Below are 22,068 nucleotides of genomic sequence, written 5' to 3'. Positions count from 1 at the left end.
TAACACCTGTATTTATCATATAAAACATAGGCACACATACATGTATGCAAAAGAAAACAAACCATATTAACAGGTTTCTAGTTACAGTACAAAAAATTACATTGTGTTTTTTGTATAACTATTAACAATGCAGCATTACCTAAAACTTATTCCTCCTCCAAAACATTATTCTGCAGATATTATTCTAACAATTTCCATGTTCTTTCTTTGTAGCTTTCTCCTACCATTTTCTAAAGATCCCACTTCAAGTTCTTTTATCTCTGTTACAATATTCAGTAATTCAAATTCAGTTGGTTTAGACTTTGATTTCCATTTTCTAGTAATTGTGTTTGTGACAGCCACCAAAATGAAACTTAGCAATTCCTTACCATGTCTAGGCAATTTAGATCTTGTATCCCAGTTCAAAAAAATAATTTCCTTAGTTATACCCATTTGCTCAACTCATTACACTCCCAAAACATATGTTCCCAGTCACTTCTTTCTTTACCATCCCGCCTACAACATTTGCTATCTACCTGGAAAAAAAATACTTCAAGCAAAAATATTAAACCTTCTAAACATTGTTAAATATTTATGGGACACACATCTTCCCATTGTTTCCTTGTGAATTGCATATCCAGTCTCTCATTCCAATCTTTTCTAACCTGCTCTGATTCTTATAGTTATTGTGTGACAATTTATATCTTCTACTAATTATCCCTTTTTAACAGCAGCTGCCATTCTTGCTTCAGCAACAAACTCTACCAGAGTAGGTCTTTCACTTAGACTCCCCCCCCATCCTTTTCTCTTTGCCCATATTCTGATATCAACCCTGATAGGGAAGACCGTCTCTATCCTGCAGTCCAAATATCTTCTTGGCTTTGTTACCTTTCCCTGTCTAGTTATTTGAGCCCAGTACCTTGGTTCCTTTCCCAGTTTCATCCAGTAAATTCTAGGCCCTCTTGCCTATTCTTTATATCTGGAATTGCAATTGTACCTATTGGCAAAATCTCCCTTCTCCATTCCTGTGTTGACTTAGTTCTTAGGTTCATAGGTTCTTAGGTTCATAGGAGGTTACAAAGCTAGCAGCTCTAGAGCCTTTACAAGCCAACCATATTAATCCCAAATATCCCCATGTGTTCTTTTTGGGTAGTTTGCAGAACAAATTTATGAAGAGAGCAGGTCTGTGATCAACAACAGCTACCACTGTCCATGAGGGACATGGGTGCCACCCCAGGGGTGAATTTGTGGTCTCCCATCCAGTTATCCAGGTTGCATTTAAATAGGGTCAGTGAAGAGCTGTGTTTAATGTGAATATGAAGTCTATTCCAGAGAAGCAGCAGTCTCTGGGAGCCATATCTGTCTCTCCAGCATGTTCTGTTGATGTCACAAGCTAGGCTGAGATCCGTAGAGTGAGTGATTCTTATGCTATTTGACTTGCGGATGTACAGAAGTTCCATTAGGGCAGGGATGGAGATTGCCCAATAGGCCAGGCAGAAATCACCTCTCAGCAGCCTATAAGATGTAGGTCATGGTTTGGAGTCCATTTCTTTTCTTAGTGGGAAACCTCTGAGGTCTCTCCTGCTGCTGCAGGTGTCTGGTGAGGTACATGCAAAAGGTTGCATTATACTATATTAGTGGTCTGAGGGTCGAGTACAGTAGAGTTGTAACATCCTTTGACCTGGATGCTGTGCCCTTGCTTATGAGGTGCACAACATAGAAGGGTTTCCTTACCACTGTGGAAGCTTGGTGGTCAATGTTCTGATTGCTACCAAACCACTGGGTTGGAACTCAGGAGGATGCTGTCAATATTGTAATTTGTAGGGAATTCCATTTTGTCAAAGGGAATAATATTGCATTTCTTTTGCATTTAGTTTTAGATCATGGCTTTGGCACCAATCATTTGTTTGTGTTATGCCTTCCTTGTAATATGTTGACATCATTGGGAGACTCCGTGATTGTTCCCTGTTTGCAGTCATCAGCAAACTTGGCCTGGACTTCTGAGAAATAGATGCCAAACAGTAATGGGCCCAGCACAGACCTGTGGTACTCCACTGGTGATAGGTCTACTGGTGGAGGTGGAGTGTTCTGTCAGTGAAGCAATTGGCTACCCATCTAATAACATAAGGGTTGATCCCTATCTGGGAGAGCTTCCCAATTACACTAGACTGGAGAATGTCAAAAGCCTTGGCAAGGTCAAGATAGGCAGTGTGCACTGTCTTACCTTCGTCCATGGCATTGGTGACTTTCTCAAAGAAGTCCACCAGGTTTATTAAGCATGATCTACCCTAAACAAAGTTTAACTGGGTTGATTCCAGCGTTTGGAGGTTGCCTGTGTCCTTGTTGATAAGGCCCATGATAATTCTTTCAGTGGCCTTGCAGATGAGGCTGGTTAAACTTACCAGTTTGTATTTCCCAGGGTCAGTTGATGCCCCCCCCACCTTTGTGCAGGGTGAATACTCTTCTGTTCTCCATTCTGCAGGAACATAGCCACCAGTTCTCAAACTATAATTAAAAAGAAGGCCAAATGAGTCCACTAGGTCTTGTTTTTAGATTGTTTAGTAAACAACCTGGGATATTATCTAGTCCCACTGAGACCATGTTTTTGGCTTTGGCGAGTGCAGAGATGACCTGTTCTCTAGAGATACTAGGCATAGGGCTGGTGTCAGGTATGCCTTGGAATATGGTAGGTGGGGATAGGGGGGTGAGGTTTGCTCTGAATGCGTCAACTAGCAGGTTGGGGATATCTTTTGGTGTAGTATGAATTATCCCATCTACAACCAATTCTGCATATAGCTGGGCATTCCATTTTAGACGTTGGATGTAGCTACAAAATGCCTTATGACTATCCTTGGCTAGGGATGCAATTTTATTTTCATAATTTGCTTTAGAAGACTTTATAAAATTTCTGATTTTCTTGTTTAGGCTTAGAAAGGAACTCTTCGTCTGCACAGTGATATCCCTCTTACATTTTTGACATCAGTTTCTTCTTCTTCTTATATAATCTGTTTATACTGAAGTCCACCACAGTGCCTTGTTTATACAAGAAGACCTTGTTTTGATCCAGTCAGGTACAGCAGAGTTTATACAGTCAGTTAAGTGTTTGTACAGGACATTTGCATACACTTCTGCATAGTGATCATTGATGTATGAGATTGCTGGTGGTATGAAGCTTTCTATACCATCGCTTAGTAGGCTGTAGTTAGCTTTGGTAAAGGTTTTGTAATTGTTTTTCCTGTGAGGGTGTCAGTTCCAGTAGTTACTTCAAACAAGACTGATTTGTTGTCTGACCTAACCAGGGAGGGCATCACGCATTGGAAATTACAGTGACCCTCCCATGTTGGTGAGTACTATGTCCAAAATATTAGAGCTCTTAGTTAGGGTGCAGACTACCTGTTCCAGAACATTTGTGTTAATAAAGCCAGGAACCTCTGGCCAAACATGTTTTTGCTTGTGTATGTCCCCCATTCTATGGACAGATAGTTGAAATCTCCAGTGACTAAGGTGTTGGGCTGTATGGCTATGGATTCCAGTAAATCAAGGTTGGCAGTGTGCTTATTCTGGTTCATGGTGGGGGATCTATAGCAAGCATTGATGTGGTATGGTACTTTCCCAGTTGATAATTGGACATGGAGTAGTTCAAGATAGTCATGCTGATTGACCAGTCTCAAAGTGTATTTGGTTTTAATGAAGATGGATACGCCTCCACCTTTGGTGCCTTCACGCTCATTTTGAGGTCTGAATCTGTGGAAGGCATTGCAGGCTTGCATGGTCGGGGTGCTTGCAGTGGCCTTGAACAATGTCTTGGTAACTGCACAGATGTCAGCATCCTCTAAGGTGAGGAGTGCTTCCAGAGAGTGCAGTTTCATGTTTAAACTCCTAGCATTAAGCAGCATGACCCTGAGTTTGTCTCAATCAGATTTTGTTACATTGGAAAACTTGTTGTTTTGACATTGCCTAAAAAAGGCACTATGGGGGAGGTAAGGGCCTTTGCCAGTATGCGAAAGCCTAGGAGGGGACAGGTGCAGACCATCTCTAGCAAAGCAGCAAGGTCTGTCTACCATATCCTCCCAGACTGACAGATACTAGATCCCCGTGGACTGACACCAGAAGTTAAGCCAATTGTTGAAGTCAGTCATTTTGTTTATACTGTGGCATCACCCTGGGTGAGGGTAGGATACTGTTTAGGGCTAGGGACATACCTGTCTGGCACACACAATCGGAGAGTTCCATCATGACTCTCTTCATATTGTCCAGAGAGGTACGTCTCAAGTCATTCACTCCACCATGGACTATGACAGAGTCATAACGGTACTTTTTGTTGAGTGACTTGAGTGCATGCATGATTTGTTAGATTGTGGCACCTGGTAGGCAGCTGACGATACCTTCTCCTTGTTTAGTCTGATGAGGAGGACATCTGTATGTCTCACAATGGAGTCATCTATGACCAAGAAATTTAATTTATTTCACCTTGGGGGCTTTCTTGTTGAGACACGGGTGTGTGTATTGATATGTGTAGTGGTTTCTTTTTTGCTTCTTAGAGTACTTAATTTTTAGAATACTAGTTTGTAGAATACTTTCTGCTACTTTATGAATATAGTATTCTGTATGGCTATTGTTATTCTGCTTAAGGATCTACATCCAAAACTCCCCCCTCTCCTTATTTCTGGAACCTCCCACCTTGTTTCATTGTCATCCTTCTTCACTTTGAATTATAGTTTTCTGTTTGTGTTATATATATGAACCCCTTTTCTGTATAGCTCTAAAATACCCTTAAAATCAAGTAATCCTAAATCACCTTGTTCTTTTAGAAACATCAGCTTATCCCACTTCTTCCTTGCCCTTTTCTCCCACCCAGATAAATTCCTTCATCTCTTATTAATTACTGTCTACAACTTCTCCTATGGATGATAAAAATATGCCTGACCTGTATGTAAAACTAAAGAGACTAAACATGTTTTCACTGCTTGTATCTCGATACACGTATCCTTAATCAACAGGCTCTAGTTTCTCAGCTTTTGTGTTATTTGTTTAGTCTCTTCCCACATATCTTTAGCTACCATGACGGAATCCTTTTTAATACATACTCATAAATACTTCATTTTATTTTGTCCCTATAATCATGGGTATTGCTGGACCAACTCATGTTTGGGAACACAGTTAACAGCTACAAAATTTGGTTTATTTTCATTAATTTTATATCCCCAAAAGACATAAAACTCTCTCAAGATGTTCACACTGTGATGTCCTTTTCTGATTTTATCAGATACCATATAATACTGTCTGCAAATAAAGCTAACTTTTCTTGAGTACCATATGAATTATATTCTTAAACTTATGAGACACTTAATTTGTTTGTCAATGGCTCAAAATATAAAGCAAATAAAGGGGGGGGCATGCTTGCATGGCCCCTCTGCTCAGACATAACCTGTCCAAGAGGAACCCTTCCATTTTAATGATTGCCTCCTGAATATTATGCAGTTGCTCCCATATTTCCTGTTTAGCACACTGCAGTTGTGCCTCTTCTTGTTCTGTGAGATTCCCATTATTCTCCAATACTTTAATCTTTCTCAGCCCCACTCAATAATTCCTGTTACTTCCTAACCATATCTTTTTTCTTTATTTCTACCCAATTTTTAAACTTCACTTTCATTTTAGTCCACTAACTACTATAACTTCTGAAGAAATTTCTATTTTCACTAATCTCAAATAATTTCCACGGCCATCCCTTAAATTCCTCTATTTTTGCAGATAGGTGGGGAAGTGCCAGTGTCTCATCTTTACTTCAGTACCCTGCATTTTTATCTTGGTTATTAAGTGGCTCATGATCTGAAACAGTGGATGTGTGGTGAAGCTTTCAACTAAATGCTCATGTTCCTGTCAAAATATAATGTCTGTCCAGTGTAGCCAAGTTATTTGCCTTCCGGAATAATATGTATATTCTCTCTGATTTCCACTACTGAATTCATATCTTCCATGCCAAATATTTTCATACATTTCTTGAAAAAAATCTACCCTCTTTTCCCTTCTAAGTCCCCCAGATACATCCTCACTACTGCAAACCAAGTTCCAGTCCCTACATAAAAGTAGTATTCCATGCTTAAAACTGATTATTTCTCCCAGAGTTTCTTAAGTTCCATAACAGCAGCTTTAGTTGAAATGTATATACATGCCAGTGTAATAACCATCCCTTGCCAGCTGCCACATACTTCCACAAATCTATCATCTTCTTTTTTCCTCTTCTATCACTGTTGAAACTCCTCTAGCAGTTGGTGTAAGTATTCACCCTTTCCTTTTTCCTTGATACTCTTTTGAATATCCAATTTGAAATCCTTTATTTATCAAATTCACATGCTCACTCCATTCTTAATGTGTCTCCTGTAGTACTGTTGTTTGTGCTCTGCATTTCTTAAACTAATTCAATTCCTATTTGTCTATACCTTTGGGGAGATTCTCATTCCAAAATAATATGGGTAGTAAAGCCATTATGATAAGTTTTAATTCCCTCCAATTTATATGACAGCCTTTTTCAAATGTCTATTTCCAGCTTTTGTGTTGCACCCACTAATGTTTGACAGATTGATTTTTATACAGCTGTTTCTCATCATCTACACTTGAACAAATGTCACATTTTTATAGATGTTTTGTTTTAATGAAAACCCTTAAAAACAGAGCACCCTCATAACCTATTAACTTAAAACAAGCACAACAAACTATGTACCTCTTCAAATAATGAAGTTTAACCCTCCTGATAGGATCACTTGCCCTGAATTCACAGCTGCAGACATGTGCATTACCTAACCTAAAGTTAAGTCTATCCATGTTAAGGTGCATGTTACAGCCTGTGTCTTACATATACTAAATGCGGTCTGTTCCTGTCTTGTCTTTATTCCCCTCCCTTATGTGAAAAAAAGCTTGTATGCTTTTATAAAACATTAACTTGTATCCCTAAAAAGTGTTCTGTTTGTATTGTCTGCTTCTGTAGTCAGCATGTCTGAATGCAAAGATAAAAACAAAATATACAGCTGCCTTCAGCTGCAGACTGCTCAACTCGCACTGAGCATTTATTTGCTAAAGGAAAACTTTTCATTACATTCAGTGTTCTCTTATTTACTTGCATACACAAAATAATGTGTAATTAGATTAAGCCAATGTCCTTAATCTAGTCAGTCACCAATGCAAAAGTAAGAGAATACATATCAACTCTACATATATTATAATCTGAAGACTTTATACATGATCCCCACCTCAATTACCCAGGATTATAGCATATTAACTAAAAATTCTTTTGTTCAGCCTTTCTTCTCTTTTTACATTATAATGCCTGCATTTCTTAAAAGTGAAAAGGAGAAAAAAGGGACATGTATACTTTAGCACCTTTATCACATTCAACTGTAACTGAAAATTCTTTACATTATAACATGCAATTTATATTATGAAATGTTTTATACAAATAATGTTAAGAACAAAAATTGTTTTACTTATTTACTTTTCTGTTTTACCCTCCCCACAGTGCCCTACCAAACTAATGACATTAAGTGGGGTGTAGGCTTTTCAGTCCCCCACAAGTTTAACTAAGTCAACAAAAGTCCAATCTTTCCACTTTTTCCTGAAAAGTCATATTCCATAAATGTGATTGATGCTTTATAATCTCACATTTATTCACTAATTTCAGTCTTGCTAGTCTTCCTCCTGTTCATCTTGATCTCCCAACCCACGACTCTGGCTCAAGTCCATGGTACTCCCAATTCTTCTACTCAACTTCTATGCTTTTTTCTGTTTCTCAAACATTTTCCTTTGAAACATTGCCAAAGATTTTATTGGCAAGCTATCTCTATGAGCTTTATTATCAGCAGAATCAGAAGCAGATCTCCTTCTGTTTGATGGTTCACTTTTTAAAATTTTTAAATTATATCTGTTTGCTGGAGCTTTTCTCCTCTGTTGTAAAATGAAAATGTGTATGCTAATGATCCCAGTTGGACTATCCCAGTAAACTAATGCTAAATTAATAAATAAAAACTTTTGTTGTTTTTTTTTATTTCTTCCTTAGCCTGTTCTGCATCAAAAAAATATTTTAATCCTCCAGGTACAAAATATTCTGAAGACAGCTGGATAGAGTAGCTTGAATTTCACTCTTGCCTCTCAACATTTGTTTGTTTATGGGATAAACTTGCTTCTCTTCTGCCTGGTGTACAGTGAATAATACTTTTCCACATGCACTGTACTGTCTCCAGTTTTTAATCCTATGCCCTTCTGCCAGAGTTTTGTCAGGATCAACTATTTTGCTGAAATGATTTCATCTTTACTAAAACAGGTCTTAGCTGTTTCATCATGGCCAGGTTTGGAGCATATTCATAATGTGCCCTTTCAATTAAATTCTGTAGTGAAATATCAGTCCAGTTGCTTATTGTACTTTCACTAAATCTGGTACAACAGAAAATTCCAAATTTTCCCCTGCATGCCCTGTCCTTTAACTCTACCAGTTTTTGAAACTTCATTTTGACCTGTTATTTTTGCAGTTTTATCAGTTCATCTGAATAGATCAGATGTTTAAAGCTTCTTCCATTTTTTCAAGCCTTTTATTATTTGAGTTAATACACTTCTTCAGTGTTTTCTTTATTTTAATCAGCTCTAAACACATTTGATTTATTTTTCCTCTAGATTACTGGAAGTCTTGTCTTGCAACAAAGCTGGAGCTTGAAAACTGCTTTTCGTTGATCAGCTGCAGGATTTTTCCCAGTCACTGTTTTCTGTTCACCTTTTCTAGCTGATTTTTTTCCAGGATGTCCAAGTTACTTCTTTGCTGGCATCCAGGCAGTGAACGCACTAGCCAGTAACTAAATTTACTAGAATTGGTAGAGTTACTGGACATTATCCCTCAGTTTCTTTTTTTGTACTGGGAGAGCTAAAAGTAAGCTGTATGTCAGTGTGCTGCCATCTTGGTACTCCATTGTGGAATATTCTTATATATCAAAATTGTGAGACAACATTCCACAGAGTTTTAAAACTCAACTTTAAACTTTAACAGAGTAGTGCTAGAAAATATGAAACCAACTGCCAAAAGTGGTAAGAGGGATCTGAAAAAAAGGAACACTTTTGCTAGTTGTCATGTCTGTCGTCTCAGAGCTGGCATGAATTCAGCAGTCCACTGAATTGAGTTTAACCAGTAACTATAATGGAAGGATGCAGTGCATACAACGGGGCATTGGACAAATCAGTATGGCTTTTTCTAAACGCATAATTGCAACTTACAGACAGGATACATTCAACAGAGGCAATCTACTGTAGTGAACTGGAAAATTTCCAAAAGTTCAACACATTCTGTTTACAAAATTTTCATGATGAAAACTAAGTGACCTTTTGGAATTTTTATCTTTGAATACAAGTTCAGATTCCCTTATAGAGCAACATAATTGCTTACAATGAAGATGAGAGGAGCCACAAACTTAATTAATAAAACTTCACTTCCTTGAGTCTCTTTCAGACTAATCCATGTGCAAGTACAAAGCTGTGCTCATGCTTCAGACAAGTGTCATATTACTGATGTCTTCCTATGGGTGAAAGCAGACTCCTAAAGCTACAGTAGGTCTTCTCTTACTCTGAATCTATATTGAGTGCTAGTCCATCAGATTTGAGAAAGTTCTGGTCAGGAGAACATGCCGTCAGATGAGATTTTAAGGAATTTAACACTAATGTTGAGATCAGATCAATTTAGTGAAATGACTGATTAGCAGAAAAACAAATGGGTATTACTTTCTTATACTACATCACCACTTTCTTTTATTGAGACCCAAGCTCAATTGCTACCTCTCACAGCAAAAACTGCTATGACATCAGAATTGCTGCTATATGCATATTGAAGCTTTTATACTTATACCATTTATTTAAGTATATAATGTTTGCAGAAATGTAATGTGTAAATCAGTCCATGGCTCTCTCGAGAATAATGGTATCTGAACCTGAACATATTTAGTTTTATGTTGGACTGACAGATCAAGCAGACTATATTTGTTTCAAATTAATTTTCTGCATCTCCATTCTTTTGTCATGTTTGTTTCATTTTTAACGCAATAAGTGGACTGGTCTGAAGAGCCTTTTCATCAACATTCTAGTCAAAAACTAGAACACAGAAAATTACTTCAAAATTGGGGATTCTATCAAACATGCAGTTTACATGAAGCATATTTACAAAGTTCCTTTGAACTTTCTTCACATGTGATCACAAGTTTAAATCTCCACAGAGGACCACAGAACCATTTCAAAGGCAGTAGATTAGTACAGAGTTCAGTTCTTACACAATTTGGGAATCTTCACTTCATAGATTTTGTTTTACAGTCAGATTTCACAAATGACATCACATACTTAACCATTTGAACCAATCATGAAACACCAATGTTGAGATGGTTATATAATCAATAATACTTAATCCATTGGAGTTATTGGTAAATGTTGCCTAAGGTCTGTAGCACCCCTTTTGCCAGAGGTATATCTAGGGTGGGTCAAAGTTGGTATATTGTTAGGGACAGCAAAGTGCAGATCCCAATTGATCTTTAATTCAATTCCTGCATAAAAATGAATATGGATATTGTACTACAGTCAAAACAGAAGCACTATAGTGTTCCAGGTCTCCAGTGCATTACTGATATTAATTGCATTTGAAGTCAGAAATGTATTTTCCCATGTATGGCATAAAGCATTTCAGATGTTTGCTGCAAATTTAGAAATGTAGTGATCAGTTTCCAAAGAGCTTTTTTTTTTATCCTCATTTGAGTTTAAGTTGGGGACATCAGATCAGAGGATCTGGGGAGGGCACTAGTGCAGGATGTGCACCCTGTTCCATCACAGCCATAAGAATAGCTAGCTACATCTCTGCCTGTAGCATCTGTTATTCCCACCTACTCCAACACATTATTACATTGTACTAGTTGCCATCGTTATGCACAGGAAAAATCGGTTGTGAATAGTTCACGCAGCTCTTATGGTGTCATTGGATCAAAATTTTAGAAGAGAAGAATACGACCTGATGAAACAAATTCTTCTTAACAGAAGATATCCTATGAAGCTAACTGAAGAAATGATACAGGAGGTGTTAAATAAAAGACAAATGGGACTTTTTTCACCATTACTTAATTCTACCATACAGTTACATGAGCTATTGCTACAAAAACATAATAGTGTCAGCTCCTTTTCTACTTCCTTGTCCTTACTTTCAGCCTTGATAGTGGTTACATCAGGACAATAACTAATAAAAATTGGTCCTTCCTTAAAGAAGATGGAACGCTAAGAGACAAGATAGGCACAATACCTACAGTGCTTTTCAGAAAGGGTCGCACATTAAAAATTATTTATGAAGGAGTGAAATACTCCAGGAGAATGAACTTAGGGATGTTCCAGTGTGGTAGGTTTTCCTCCTGTAAATGGATTCTAACAGGAGGCCAAATTTTTGTCAGGAGTAAAGGCTTCAAAATTTGTGGATTGTGAAACTAATTTTATAGTCTATGTGACACTTTGCCAAGCATGTGGATGTTTTTATATAGGGAAAACCGAAAGGAAGCCCTGTGAAAGAATAAAGGAACATTTATACGAAATTAAAAATGTAAGGACACTAATGCCCTATATAAACATGTTGCTAATTATCTTAGTCATAGTTTTAAATTTATGATCTTGGAACATATTCACATGGACCCTAGAGGAGGCCCATGGAAGGTCAAGCTTGAGGTAAGAGAGATTTATTGGCAAATATACTGGAATGTATATTGTTGGCCTGGACTAAATGAGAAGGTCAGTATAGTACCAATGCTTAAACTGAGGGCTTTATAAAGAGTATTTAATATTTTTAGTTATTTTTTTACAGCATGGTTAAATCATATTGTATTCTAAGTGAACATTTGCTGCGAGGCATGTTTCTAGGGGAACATTGTCGGAGGTGTGTGGTTATAATAATGTTTTCATTGGATGTAACATACCCTGTGATTTTTAACCAGGTTTTAAAAGCTAATCAGAACAGGATGTTTTTATATCTGAGAAAGTTTTGAAACGGATTAAAATGAAAGCACTCATTTTATTTGTTTTATATTATTAAATAGTCTTTTATTCGGTTCCTGGTCCCTTTTTATGTCTTTTCACTAAGGTTTGTCCAGTCTTAGTTGGTTCGTTAATGAGAGATCAACTGACAGTGGGGATAAGGAATTTTTTTTCTTTTTTCCTTTTTCCATACTGTTATGAGATCTCAGAGAAGGTACATATTAATTTTGCTGTGAAATATCTCAGTTAGTGTGAATCTCTCTCACTCTTTCACTATCTGTTTCTCTCTCTCTCTCTCTCTCTCTATATATATATATATATATATATATATATGTATAATGTGTGTATATGTGTTTGTATGAGTGTAGTAGTAGTAGCCGTGCTCTGTGTCTGTGGTGTGGGGGCTTGACTACCTGCAAAGGTACTTGCTTTATAATCGTTTGATATTATGATATTTTAGTGGAATGCACCATCAATATTAGAGCCCATGGTATACATTCTCAGTTAATGAGAATATGCTCCATAAGTATAAATGTATGCCTCTATCTATCTATCTATCTATCTATGATTACAGTCAGAGATCTGAACTGCACAACCTTTCAACATCCACTTTCCCAAAAATAAAAGTCACTGACCATACATCTCACCAAAAATCTCCAATATCAAATCATTGCTCATTGTAAAAGTAAAAAAATGATAGTTTTTTTAGATCAGTGTGTGTATGTATCTTTAAGAAGCAATCCAAGGGCTTGTACAAATGTATAAATACTGAGCACATGTGAGCCTGGCTGCCATTTGTTAGTAATCTGTTGATACATTACTGTATGCCTCTCCTTCCTTTATCAACATATCTAAAGCTAATCTGAAGAAACTAAATAATGCCTACCACAGTATAGCCAGATTTTCCACTGGCTCTCCATTCCAAACTCATCACTGTCTTAACCTAAAGAAACTAAACTGGCTTGAACTTCCAAACCTAATAGTCCTACAACAACTGATCATCACTTTTAAAATTCTACATTACCCCTCCAACACACCCATACTAAACAAAATCATCACTCCTTATAAAAATCTCACTACACTCAGATCAGCCAACAAGCTTCTAGTTACCACATTGAAATCTCATAATAAATCAGGGGATTCCTTATTTGCAAACACTATCGGTTCTTACTGGAATAAACTTCCAGCAGAGCTGACCTCCCTAGGCTCATGTCACCTTTTCAAAAAACATATGAAAACTCACCTACTAATTCATTGGCTATGTCCCTGCTCCAATCCCGACTGAACTCAGCAACCTTATTACTCACTCTACTCTGCTCCTGTGTACTTTTGCACTCCTGTACTAACTTACACTGACTTCTTTTTGTACCATCACTCTTTTTTCAAATTCTGTTTGCATCCTCCTCTGACCTTCTGTTTTTTTTCTGTCTCTTGCTTCTTTTAGCTGAGCTCCTATAATACTGCTACCTTTGCATTTCATCAATATCTTTGTTTCCCCCTCTCCTTTTCCAACTGGCTACCTCAGCAACCTTATTAATCACTCTAGTTTGCTCTTGTGTACTTTTGCACTCCTGTTCTAAATTACACTGATTTCTTTTTGTACCTTCACTCTTTTTTCAAATTTCTGTTTGCGTCCCCCTCTGACCTTCTGTTTTTCTTTTCTGTCTCTTGCTTCTTTTAGCTGAGCTCCTATAATACTACTACCTTTACATTTCATCAATATCTTTGTTTCCCCCTCTCCTTCTCCAACTGGCTACTCCCTTGACTTACTAAGTCCATAATACTTGTACCAAACAGTTACTGTACTTTTTCCTCTTTCTGTTTACTATATTTTCTCCCTTTTCCTTAACTTTAACTACATTACTTACCTGTTTCTCTAGCAACCTGCATATTTAACACTGTATAATAACCAGTTTTGCCAATACCTGATTTTGTTGTCATGACTAGTTACTAGTGATATTTTTTTAACTTTAATTTGTATTTTGTAATACTGGAGCTTATTCTCCTCAGCCCCTTGTCTGAACTTTGTTTGTCAGCTACTCAGACTAGTCCATAAAAACTGTATATACATTTGTATTTTGCCTTAGTACATTATGTTATTGTTTGTTTATTAGTTACTTCCTAATCTGTAGTGTCTTAGTCTGATAGTGGAGCTTTTCTCCTCGGGCCTCTGCTGAAAATGGACATGTATCCAGCCAGACTAGCCCGGTTAACAAATGTAAAATAAATAAAATAAATAAATGTAAGCATGTATGTATCTAAGGTCTGTCTGTTAATCAGTTTGTTTTATATTGTACAATGCTGCTATCCATCTTGATGTGTTTCTGTGTATTAAAGCATCTAAATGAAATACCCCACTTGCTTGTCATCTAGAGAGAGGGACAAGCAACTGTTTCCTTTTACAATCACTAAATAATATGTAACATTTGCATATGCATACCACTCACAAAGATAAACTCAACACACCACTGCATGCACACATATCACAGTATAGCAGTCACTAAACATACGATGACTATAGCTTAATTTGCAGAACTGTGATTTCCACAGGTAGTGACACCTCTACCTGTCAGCAGAATGTGTCCTTGACATAAACACACATTTTGTTGACAGGTAGTAGAGGTGTCCCTACTTGCAGAAATTTAAGTTTGGCAAATTATGTTAAAGTTGCATGAAATCTACTCAACCATAAGGCAGTTTTAAGTTTTTGTCATTGTTTGGTTATGCATTGTTATTTGTATAGTCATTGGTATGGGAACTGTAATATTAGTAGCACTGACACAAGTGAGCCTGCCAGATGCATAAACAGTGTAACTGCCTGTTTGTGTGCTCTGCAGTGCTGTGATTCAGTATCTGCTAATCGCAGCAGTACCTACAGAAGTCTCTGCAAGGTGTTTATAGTCTAAGGAAATTAATCCATGTCCTGTGCATGTTGCACAGCCTCCACACTATAAGTATACATGACCCATGCAATGCACACTAGTGGATGCCCTGGGAGGTAGTACAATATGCCATGTGGCTGATGTAATAATACATATCTATGCTGTTTTACACAAATAACAGTAGACCATTAGCCTAGTAACTTCCTACGATCCTATGTCTGTTTGGGAAACGCACTAGACAATGTGAATGAGGCTGGTGACCATAACTGTGATGCCCGTGCACTGGCCCAGTAATCAAGGAGCCTCAATCCTCACCACTAACACCAGTGAGAGGCATCCACATTGGGAAGGATAGCAAATACACACACAGTAAAGTACAATTTCCCTTAAGAGCACACAGAGATCACAGTCAGTCTGAGGCTGGTTTCTCCTTTTCTCTCCAGATCCCCAATAAGACTGCCCACTGGCACAGCTATAGCATTCAGATCTCAGCCTAGTGGTCAAGCTAAAGCCTCCAGCACTTCTCTGTCCAACCAGTGCTTCGTGTTCCTGCCCAAGTAGCTGACACACACACACTTTGAGATATGAGTTATATGCAAACACACAGACACTCCTCGGAAAGCTGGCAAAGGTTCTCCAGCTATGCTCCTTCTGCCCAGACTATATGCTAGCACCACTTGCCACCAACTACTAATATCAGCTACTAATAAGGCCCTTATCAAAGGGTGTCCAATTATTACTTTGCAGTATTATTATCCATATGGTAAGTGTGATGAACAACGAGGCTTATTTGGGGTGGCTTGGACAGTATCACTATATACATGCAGTGTACTCTATAGCTTAAATTATCTCTACATAAAACAGCCACAATTGAAAGGTTTAAAAATATTTAATAATAAATAATAAGAACACAAGACAATACTTCTTACTGCACAGTTGCTAGTCAAGAGTTCAGAGATCACAGAGAAATGCTTAAAGTAATACAGTAGAAAAGTTCTGACATCAGTACAGAAAACAATTAGTCTAATATTCCTATTTCCTAGCTATTTCTAAGAGAGACACTAATGTCTAAAATCCTACTTACATACAGATCAAAGGCAGAGTACTGGTGAGTTGGATGTTCTTAGGACCAATGCAAAATGCTCTCAATCTCTGTCTCTTAGAAAGTCTTTTAAATTGATAATACATTCTGCTGACTCATTTTAGATTACATCATTCTTAACAATTCTCTGATTCCCAGGCTGACAGAAACTCTACATTTACATTTCTTAGTAAAACCTGGTCAGGAAACACAGCAAAACAAAACATTATTCATGTAAATTGTAGCAATTAACTCTGGTCTCAAAACAATAAGAATTCCTTCATCCAGACATCTCTGCTCTGAGTTTTGTGATCAAGCAATTATACAATGCTTGACTTATCAGCATTCCTCCAGCAGAGTGCAATGTGGTTACATTTTTGCAGTTCAACATCCAATACACAGTCTTTCACATTTACGAGAACAAGCCTGTGGCTTGTATTAAAATTTACAAATGGCAGAATTATCTACAAAATTCTATCTAGCTAGGCTGGCAGCCTTCACATATCTTTACAATAACAATGTACCTTTCTAACTCCATTTGCATTCCCCCCATGACACTGGTTGGACTGAACTTTAAGAGAGAGAATAAGAGAATTAGTAAATTAAAAACTTGTTATGCTGTTATTAAAAGCAGTCAATTGCTAATAATAGTGTAGAGTTTAGCTTCAATGTAATAGTAAAATTGCAACAATGTTGTTGAAATAAAGATTAATTATTAAGAAATTAACTGCTTGAAACAGTTAATAGTCAACAGTATAAAGATAAAATAATAAATCAGCAGAAACAGTTGCAATTCTGTAACATTCCCATTAAAATTGAAGCCAGCCAGCTCTTATTTCAGGATCAGCCCAAACATTGTCAGTGCCAATGTTAAGGAAAAGCAGACTTAGCTTTTCCAGCCCTTAACACATGCTAGGTTTGCAAAATGCCAATACTGGTTACTGTATTACCAAAAAATCATAACTGAAATAAAAAAAAAAAAAACATAGACACACACAAAGAATGATTGCAACAGGTTTATGTTTTTATTTTTTTTTAGCATTTATTGTCTTTTTTAATTAAACTTTATTTGATCAGACATCTGTCACATAACACAAGGTATTACATAATGTAAAAATAAATAGATCATGCTTCTAGAAACACAGTCATCTCTCATTAGCAAATGCAACCATGAACATGAAAGACACAATGCACTGATGAAATTAAGAAAGAAACAACACACTGATGAAATAAAGGAAGAAACAAGGACCCTGAGTTTTCCACTATTCCATCTCAAAATTTGCAATTGACTCGGATTTCAAATTATAGGCATATTTGTGCATGTTGATAACCCAGTCTACAGGTATATTTTTAAAATGTTTAAAGATAACTATGATCAAAGAGAGCAGTACGTTATGCATTCAGTAGTATTCCAGTATTAACAACGGGAACAAGGATGCCCAATACCCGAAAAGCTAGATTATGGGACATAGCAGGCTAATTGCAATAAATTGTGAAGCATCTTAGATTGATGCGACTTTTAAGGAATAAACTTTCTCACAGCCCCATAGTATATGAAGATAATCCACTTCCAGGGAGTTGCACTTCCAACATTGTATAGATGTAATGGATCTACCTTTGGCCAGGTGCAAAGGTGCGAGTTGCCAGCAATGTCACACTTTAATCAAGGCAAAGTTCAACCCAGCAGGAAGTTTGGAGTCTGCTAGTTGTGTAGCCCATGTCTCCCAGTCTATGTTCCGGATATCAAGCTTAAGAGGTATAGCCCATTTGGCTTTTAAGACCCATATTACTGATTTGTAGGATTCTGTTATTACTTGATACCACGTTGCTAAGTGCTAAGTTGTTTCATGGTTTCCCAACCTAGTAGTAAGAATTTGGTTGTGTGCAAAATTTGGGTAACAATGGAGGAGCCACTTGTAAATATAAAGTGATGGAATTTTACAGACTCCTTAAGCTGAAGAAATTGCCATGAGCTACAGTTAATGTGATGAAACCTCTCCTGAGGGTGGTGAAGGACAGAAAGGACTTATCATCAGGAGCAGAAATGTCTCTAACAAACAAGATTCCACATTTAATCCAATCCGGCCAACACAACAATTGTCCATCCGTGGTCACAAGATCATTTAGCCTTAATAGGGAGATCACTGTAAGATGTAGGAGAAGGTGAGGTTTGGTCCAGGTATGAGTAAGGAACAAAGCTTCCTTTGCACCCAGGTCATATACTTTGTATGAGGGACATTGCAAGTCTACAGGGGTATTAAAGTGCAGTAATAACAGCACTGATGGCATTCAAATGGGAGGATGGCTTGCCCTTGCCTGTACCAGGACCCATCCCACTATCGATATCACATAAGCTCTCAAGTTTGGCAACTCAAACCCATGCCATTTCCTTGAGAGTACTACAGATTTTTGACTCGCCCTAGAAAGATTTTGATTGGATCACCTGGGGGAGATGGTATAACACAAAAAGTACCTTAGGCAGAATACATATTTTGATTATTTCCATCCTGCTAAGGAATGAGAGAAGTTTGAGGTTATATTGCTTAAGTATTATCCTAATTGGCCTTTATGTTTTGTGCTGTTTAGTTCCATCATGTTTTGAATATCCAGTGTCATATATACCTCCAGATACCTATGCTCCCTCTCCACTTTAAGAAGGAACTCGGTCAATGAGATTAATATGGCATAGGTTCCCTTGTTTAATTAGAATACCAAAAATTTGTTGGCATTAATTTGAAGCTCTGTGTATTTAACAGAGTCATAAAAAAACTGTAAAATGGGGGAGGGGGTGTTAAAGTGGAGGATGGATATCCAGACATCCTAATCATCCACAAACCAGATGGCAAGAGGGAAATAGATTCCCCTGATACTTATTTTATTGGCCACACATCGGGACTGTAAACATAAATCAACTGCTGATACTGCCAGCAGAAATAGAAGAGAGGGGAGAGTGGACAGTGTTGCCACTCACCTTTATAAATGGGAAAGGGATCTGATAGAGTTTGTTTAATGAGAATGCACACTGTTGGATTACCATAGAGTACCTTGCACCAGCCAATAAATGTCTATGGAAACTAATACTTTGTCAAAGCTTGCCATATAATCTCTCAATATATGGAATCAAAGGCTTTACTAAAGTAAATAAACAACAATGCAGCTGGCTTCTGATAATCATTACACAGAGTTTGTATGTTCAACCAATGACAAACAAGATCAGAGCTGCCCACCTGCCTTGTTATAAATCCCAGATGATTCTGCTGTACTGTGCATGGAACAACTTTTTCCAATCAGTTGGCAAACAACTTTTTAAAATATTTTAATGTCTAATTGTAAAAGGGAAATATGCCTGTAATTAGCTGAGCCTAAACAGTTCTTAGCTTGTTTAGGAAACATTAGTATTTTTGTGCAGCCTGAATCTGAGGGAAAATAGTCTCACCCTAGCTTTCAGTAAACTCAGTGTAGGCTTCATGCAAAGCCTACATGGAGCTTATGTGTGTGCATGATGATGAGAGGTGAGCATCAGTGCTAATTACATATTCATGCCACGCACCACATTTAACAGTAAACCAGCATGGTTTTGAGGCTGGCAACAGTGTTGCTGGCCAGGAAACCATGTAAAGCAACATGGATAGCACACCTGATTTCCTCAGAGCACAATAAGTTAGTGGGATTGCACAAAATGCCACAGTGATTACCATTACTTAACATATAGTTATGTCTATGGTCCAAACCCAGTAGACGACAGTGTATACAATAAAGAGTATTGTGAAATCCCATTCCAGGCATTCTGTACAGAAGTTCTGTAAATGATCTGTAAGGGTACATGGTCTGCCATGTAAAATAAACACTCATGGGAAGTGTGTGTATTGAATAGGGACACACAGATGAATTATAGGAATGAACACAGGGAAATAGGACCAGTGAAACATCCTAATGTACAGCAGATGAGGGCATGTCATTGGAAGATAGTTGTAGCAGGAACACCAGTCACATATAAATATGGTACAGTATGGATTGCAAAGTGGAAATGTGTATTATGTGACTGTCACACAAGGTGACATAATGGGGAAGATATCTTTGTGAAATAAACATTAGTACATGAACAATGCAGGGATGTTATGTACAATTGAGATAGGGTGCATATTGTGAAGATGTGCAAACTGATTTGCCTGAATGAGTGTAATCTGAGCAGAGGTCTCCAACAAGTGGGACATGGGACACAGGTAAAGTCTCATGGACAACAGTAAAAGAAGCATGCACAGAAATGGAAAATATTAGAATAATAATACTAGTAATCCCATGTCTCTGACATAACATATGTGATTCTCAGTCATCAGAGATTGTTCTGCACAAACACACTTGTACATCTATTATGACATGTCAGTAATCTATGAGGGAAATCACGCACACTTTCCTGACACTTACATCACTGGAACAGGTGTCACACATGCATCTGCTGTAACAACTTGATGGGAGTCTCACACTGTCAGACAGTAATGCTTATGAAACAAAAAGAATACCTAGGTATGGCCAATAAGATGTGTGACAGCTCACTGTGCCAAAGGTGCTATACCTCAGTTACACATCACTAGAAGATGTGTAGGGAGGTACATGAAGACGGGTGCATTGTACTCCGTTATTGGCGGTAATATGACCTGTGATGTGAATGTCCTTCACATACTCAGTAGTTGTGTTACATGCAAGGGAGTAGTCAGCACTGTGGCTACATGTTGATGGATGTTCGACATACCAGCTACCCCAGGACACAGGTCACATACCTATCGGTCTGATTATAGGGTGTGATGGCTACATTATTCTTGCATTGTGCATTTGTTTTCATTATGTAACTGCACTGCATTGCAATTGTTGTCATGGCTGTGGCAGCAATCTTTGCTGTGTATGGATAACTGTATGTATTATACTACTATCACAGGTGGAGTCGATGTTTTCCCACAATCTGTGGTCTTTTAGACCATACCTCTCAACTGTCCAGAGTTTTGCCTCATATTTTTGGTCTGTTCCTCATATAATTTATGGTTTCTTGGCAAATCAGTGAGATGATCTGAGGACTGAAGTCACAAAATAATGACATACATTTGGGCTTTAGACTTCAAATCATTCAGAAAATGTATGTTAACACAATTTCTGTTACTGTAGTAACTTTCTAAGTTTATAATAGCAATATTTAAAATCTGTCACTATTTTTGGATCTTTACCCCCCTCCCCATTTTGTCAGTCCTTGTCCAGATTTCTTGCACTAAGAAGTTGAGAGGTATGCTTCATACAGCTGTTTGGACACGATGTGTATGCCATTCATGATGTCTGTGACTTACATAATGGACAGGAAAGGGCCTAGCAGACAGCTGTGATATATGGACCTGATCACTGGACCTGAGATATAGGTCACTTCACACATTTCAACATATTTAGATGCCATGTATGTCATCCAGTAGTCTACCCATTTGGTGATATAGGTGTTTGTTGCAACATCTGACAGTGCTGAGTGAATAGCTTCAGTGCGGATTTGTATCAAATACCTTGGGCGTGTCAAGTTCAAAAGGATGATAGCGTTATCATCATGCATGCCCGCGATGACCTCTTTGAGGACATCTAAGAGATGTAACAGACATGATTAACATCTCACACAGATCTGTTACACACAGACAGAATATTACCAATGTCCATTTAGAAAAGGTACATGCTGGTCTGCCTTACAGATGAGGAGAGTCAGGATGCGTCTATACATGCATTGGGTGCTGTCCCCCACAACTCATATGGATGCATGTTGATGTACACCCTTAAACAGGAACATAGTCTGTGTAGAGGGTATGCTGAGGTGTGTATTCAACTGTGTCAGGAAGGCGCATGCGCCGAGTCACACTGTAGGTGATCTGTGATGTTGTCACTGCCCACTGATTCAGTGTGATTGGCCTGGATGAAGGTAAGAAGGTGCATACTGCCTCTCTTAATCTGGCCTAGGGTTTGGACACAACCCCCAATGCAGGTATCGTTGAGAAACACTTGCAGCTGGGGATTAACCCTTACATCACTAGATGAGCAACCAATTGACTCACCAACAGACCACATACTGTGAAAGTTGGT

General features: G+C 37.9%; 1 protein-coding gene across 1 annotated transcript in view; it reads left to right on the top strand.

The window, feature by feature from the left end:
• The window catches only part of LOC122788123 (acid-sensing ion channel 2-like), a 1,562,929-nt gene that overhangs the window by 865,514 nt on the left and 675,347 nt on the right, over positions 1 to 22,068 (top strand). The window lies entirely within an intron of this gene.

The sequence above is a fragment of the Protopterus annectens genome, chromosome 13.part0 (assembly GCF_019279795.1).
Source record: "Protopterus annectens isolate FY-2018-M chromosome 13.part0, PAN1.0, whole genome shotgun sequence".
Lineage (NCBI taxonomy): Eukaryota > Metazoa > Chordata > Ceratodontiformes > Protopteridae > Protopterus > Protopterus annectens.
Note: the sequence above shows the minus strand (reverse complement) of the source record. Positions and strands in the feature narration are given on the sequence as shown.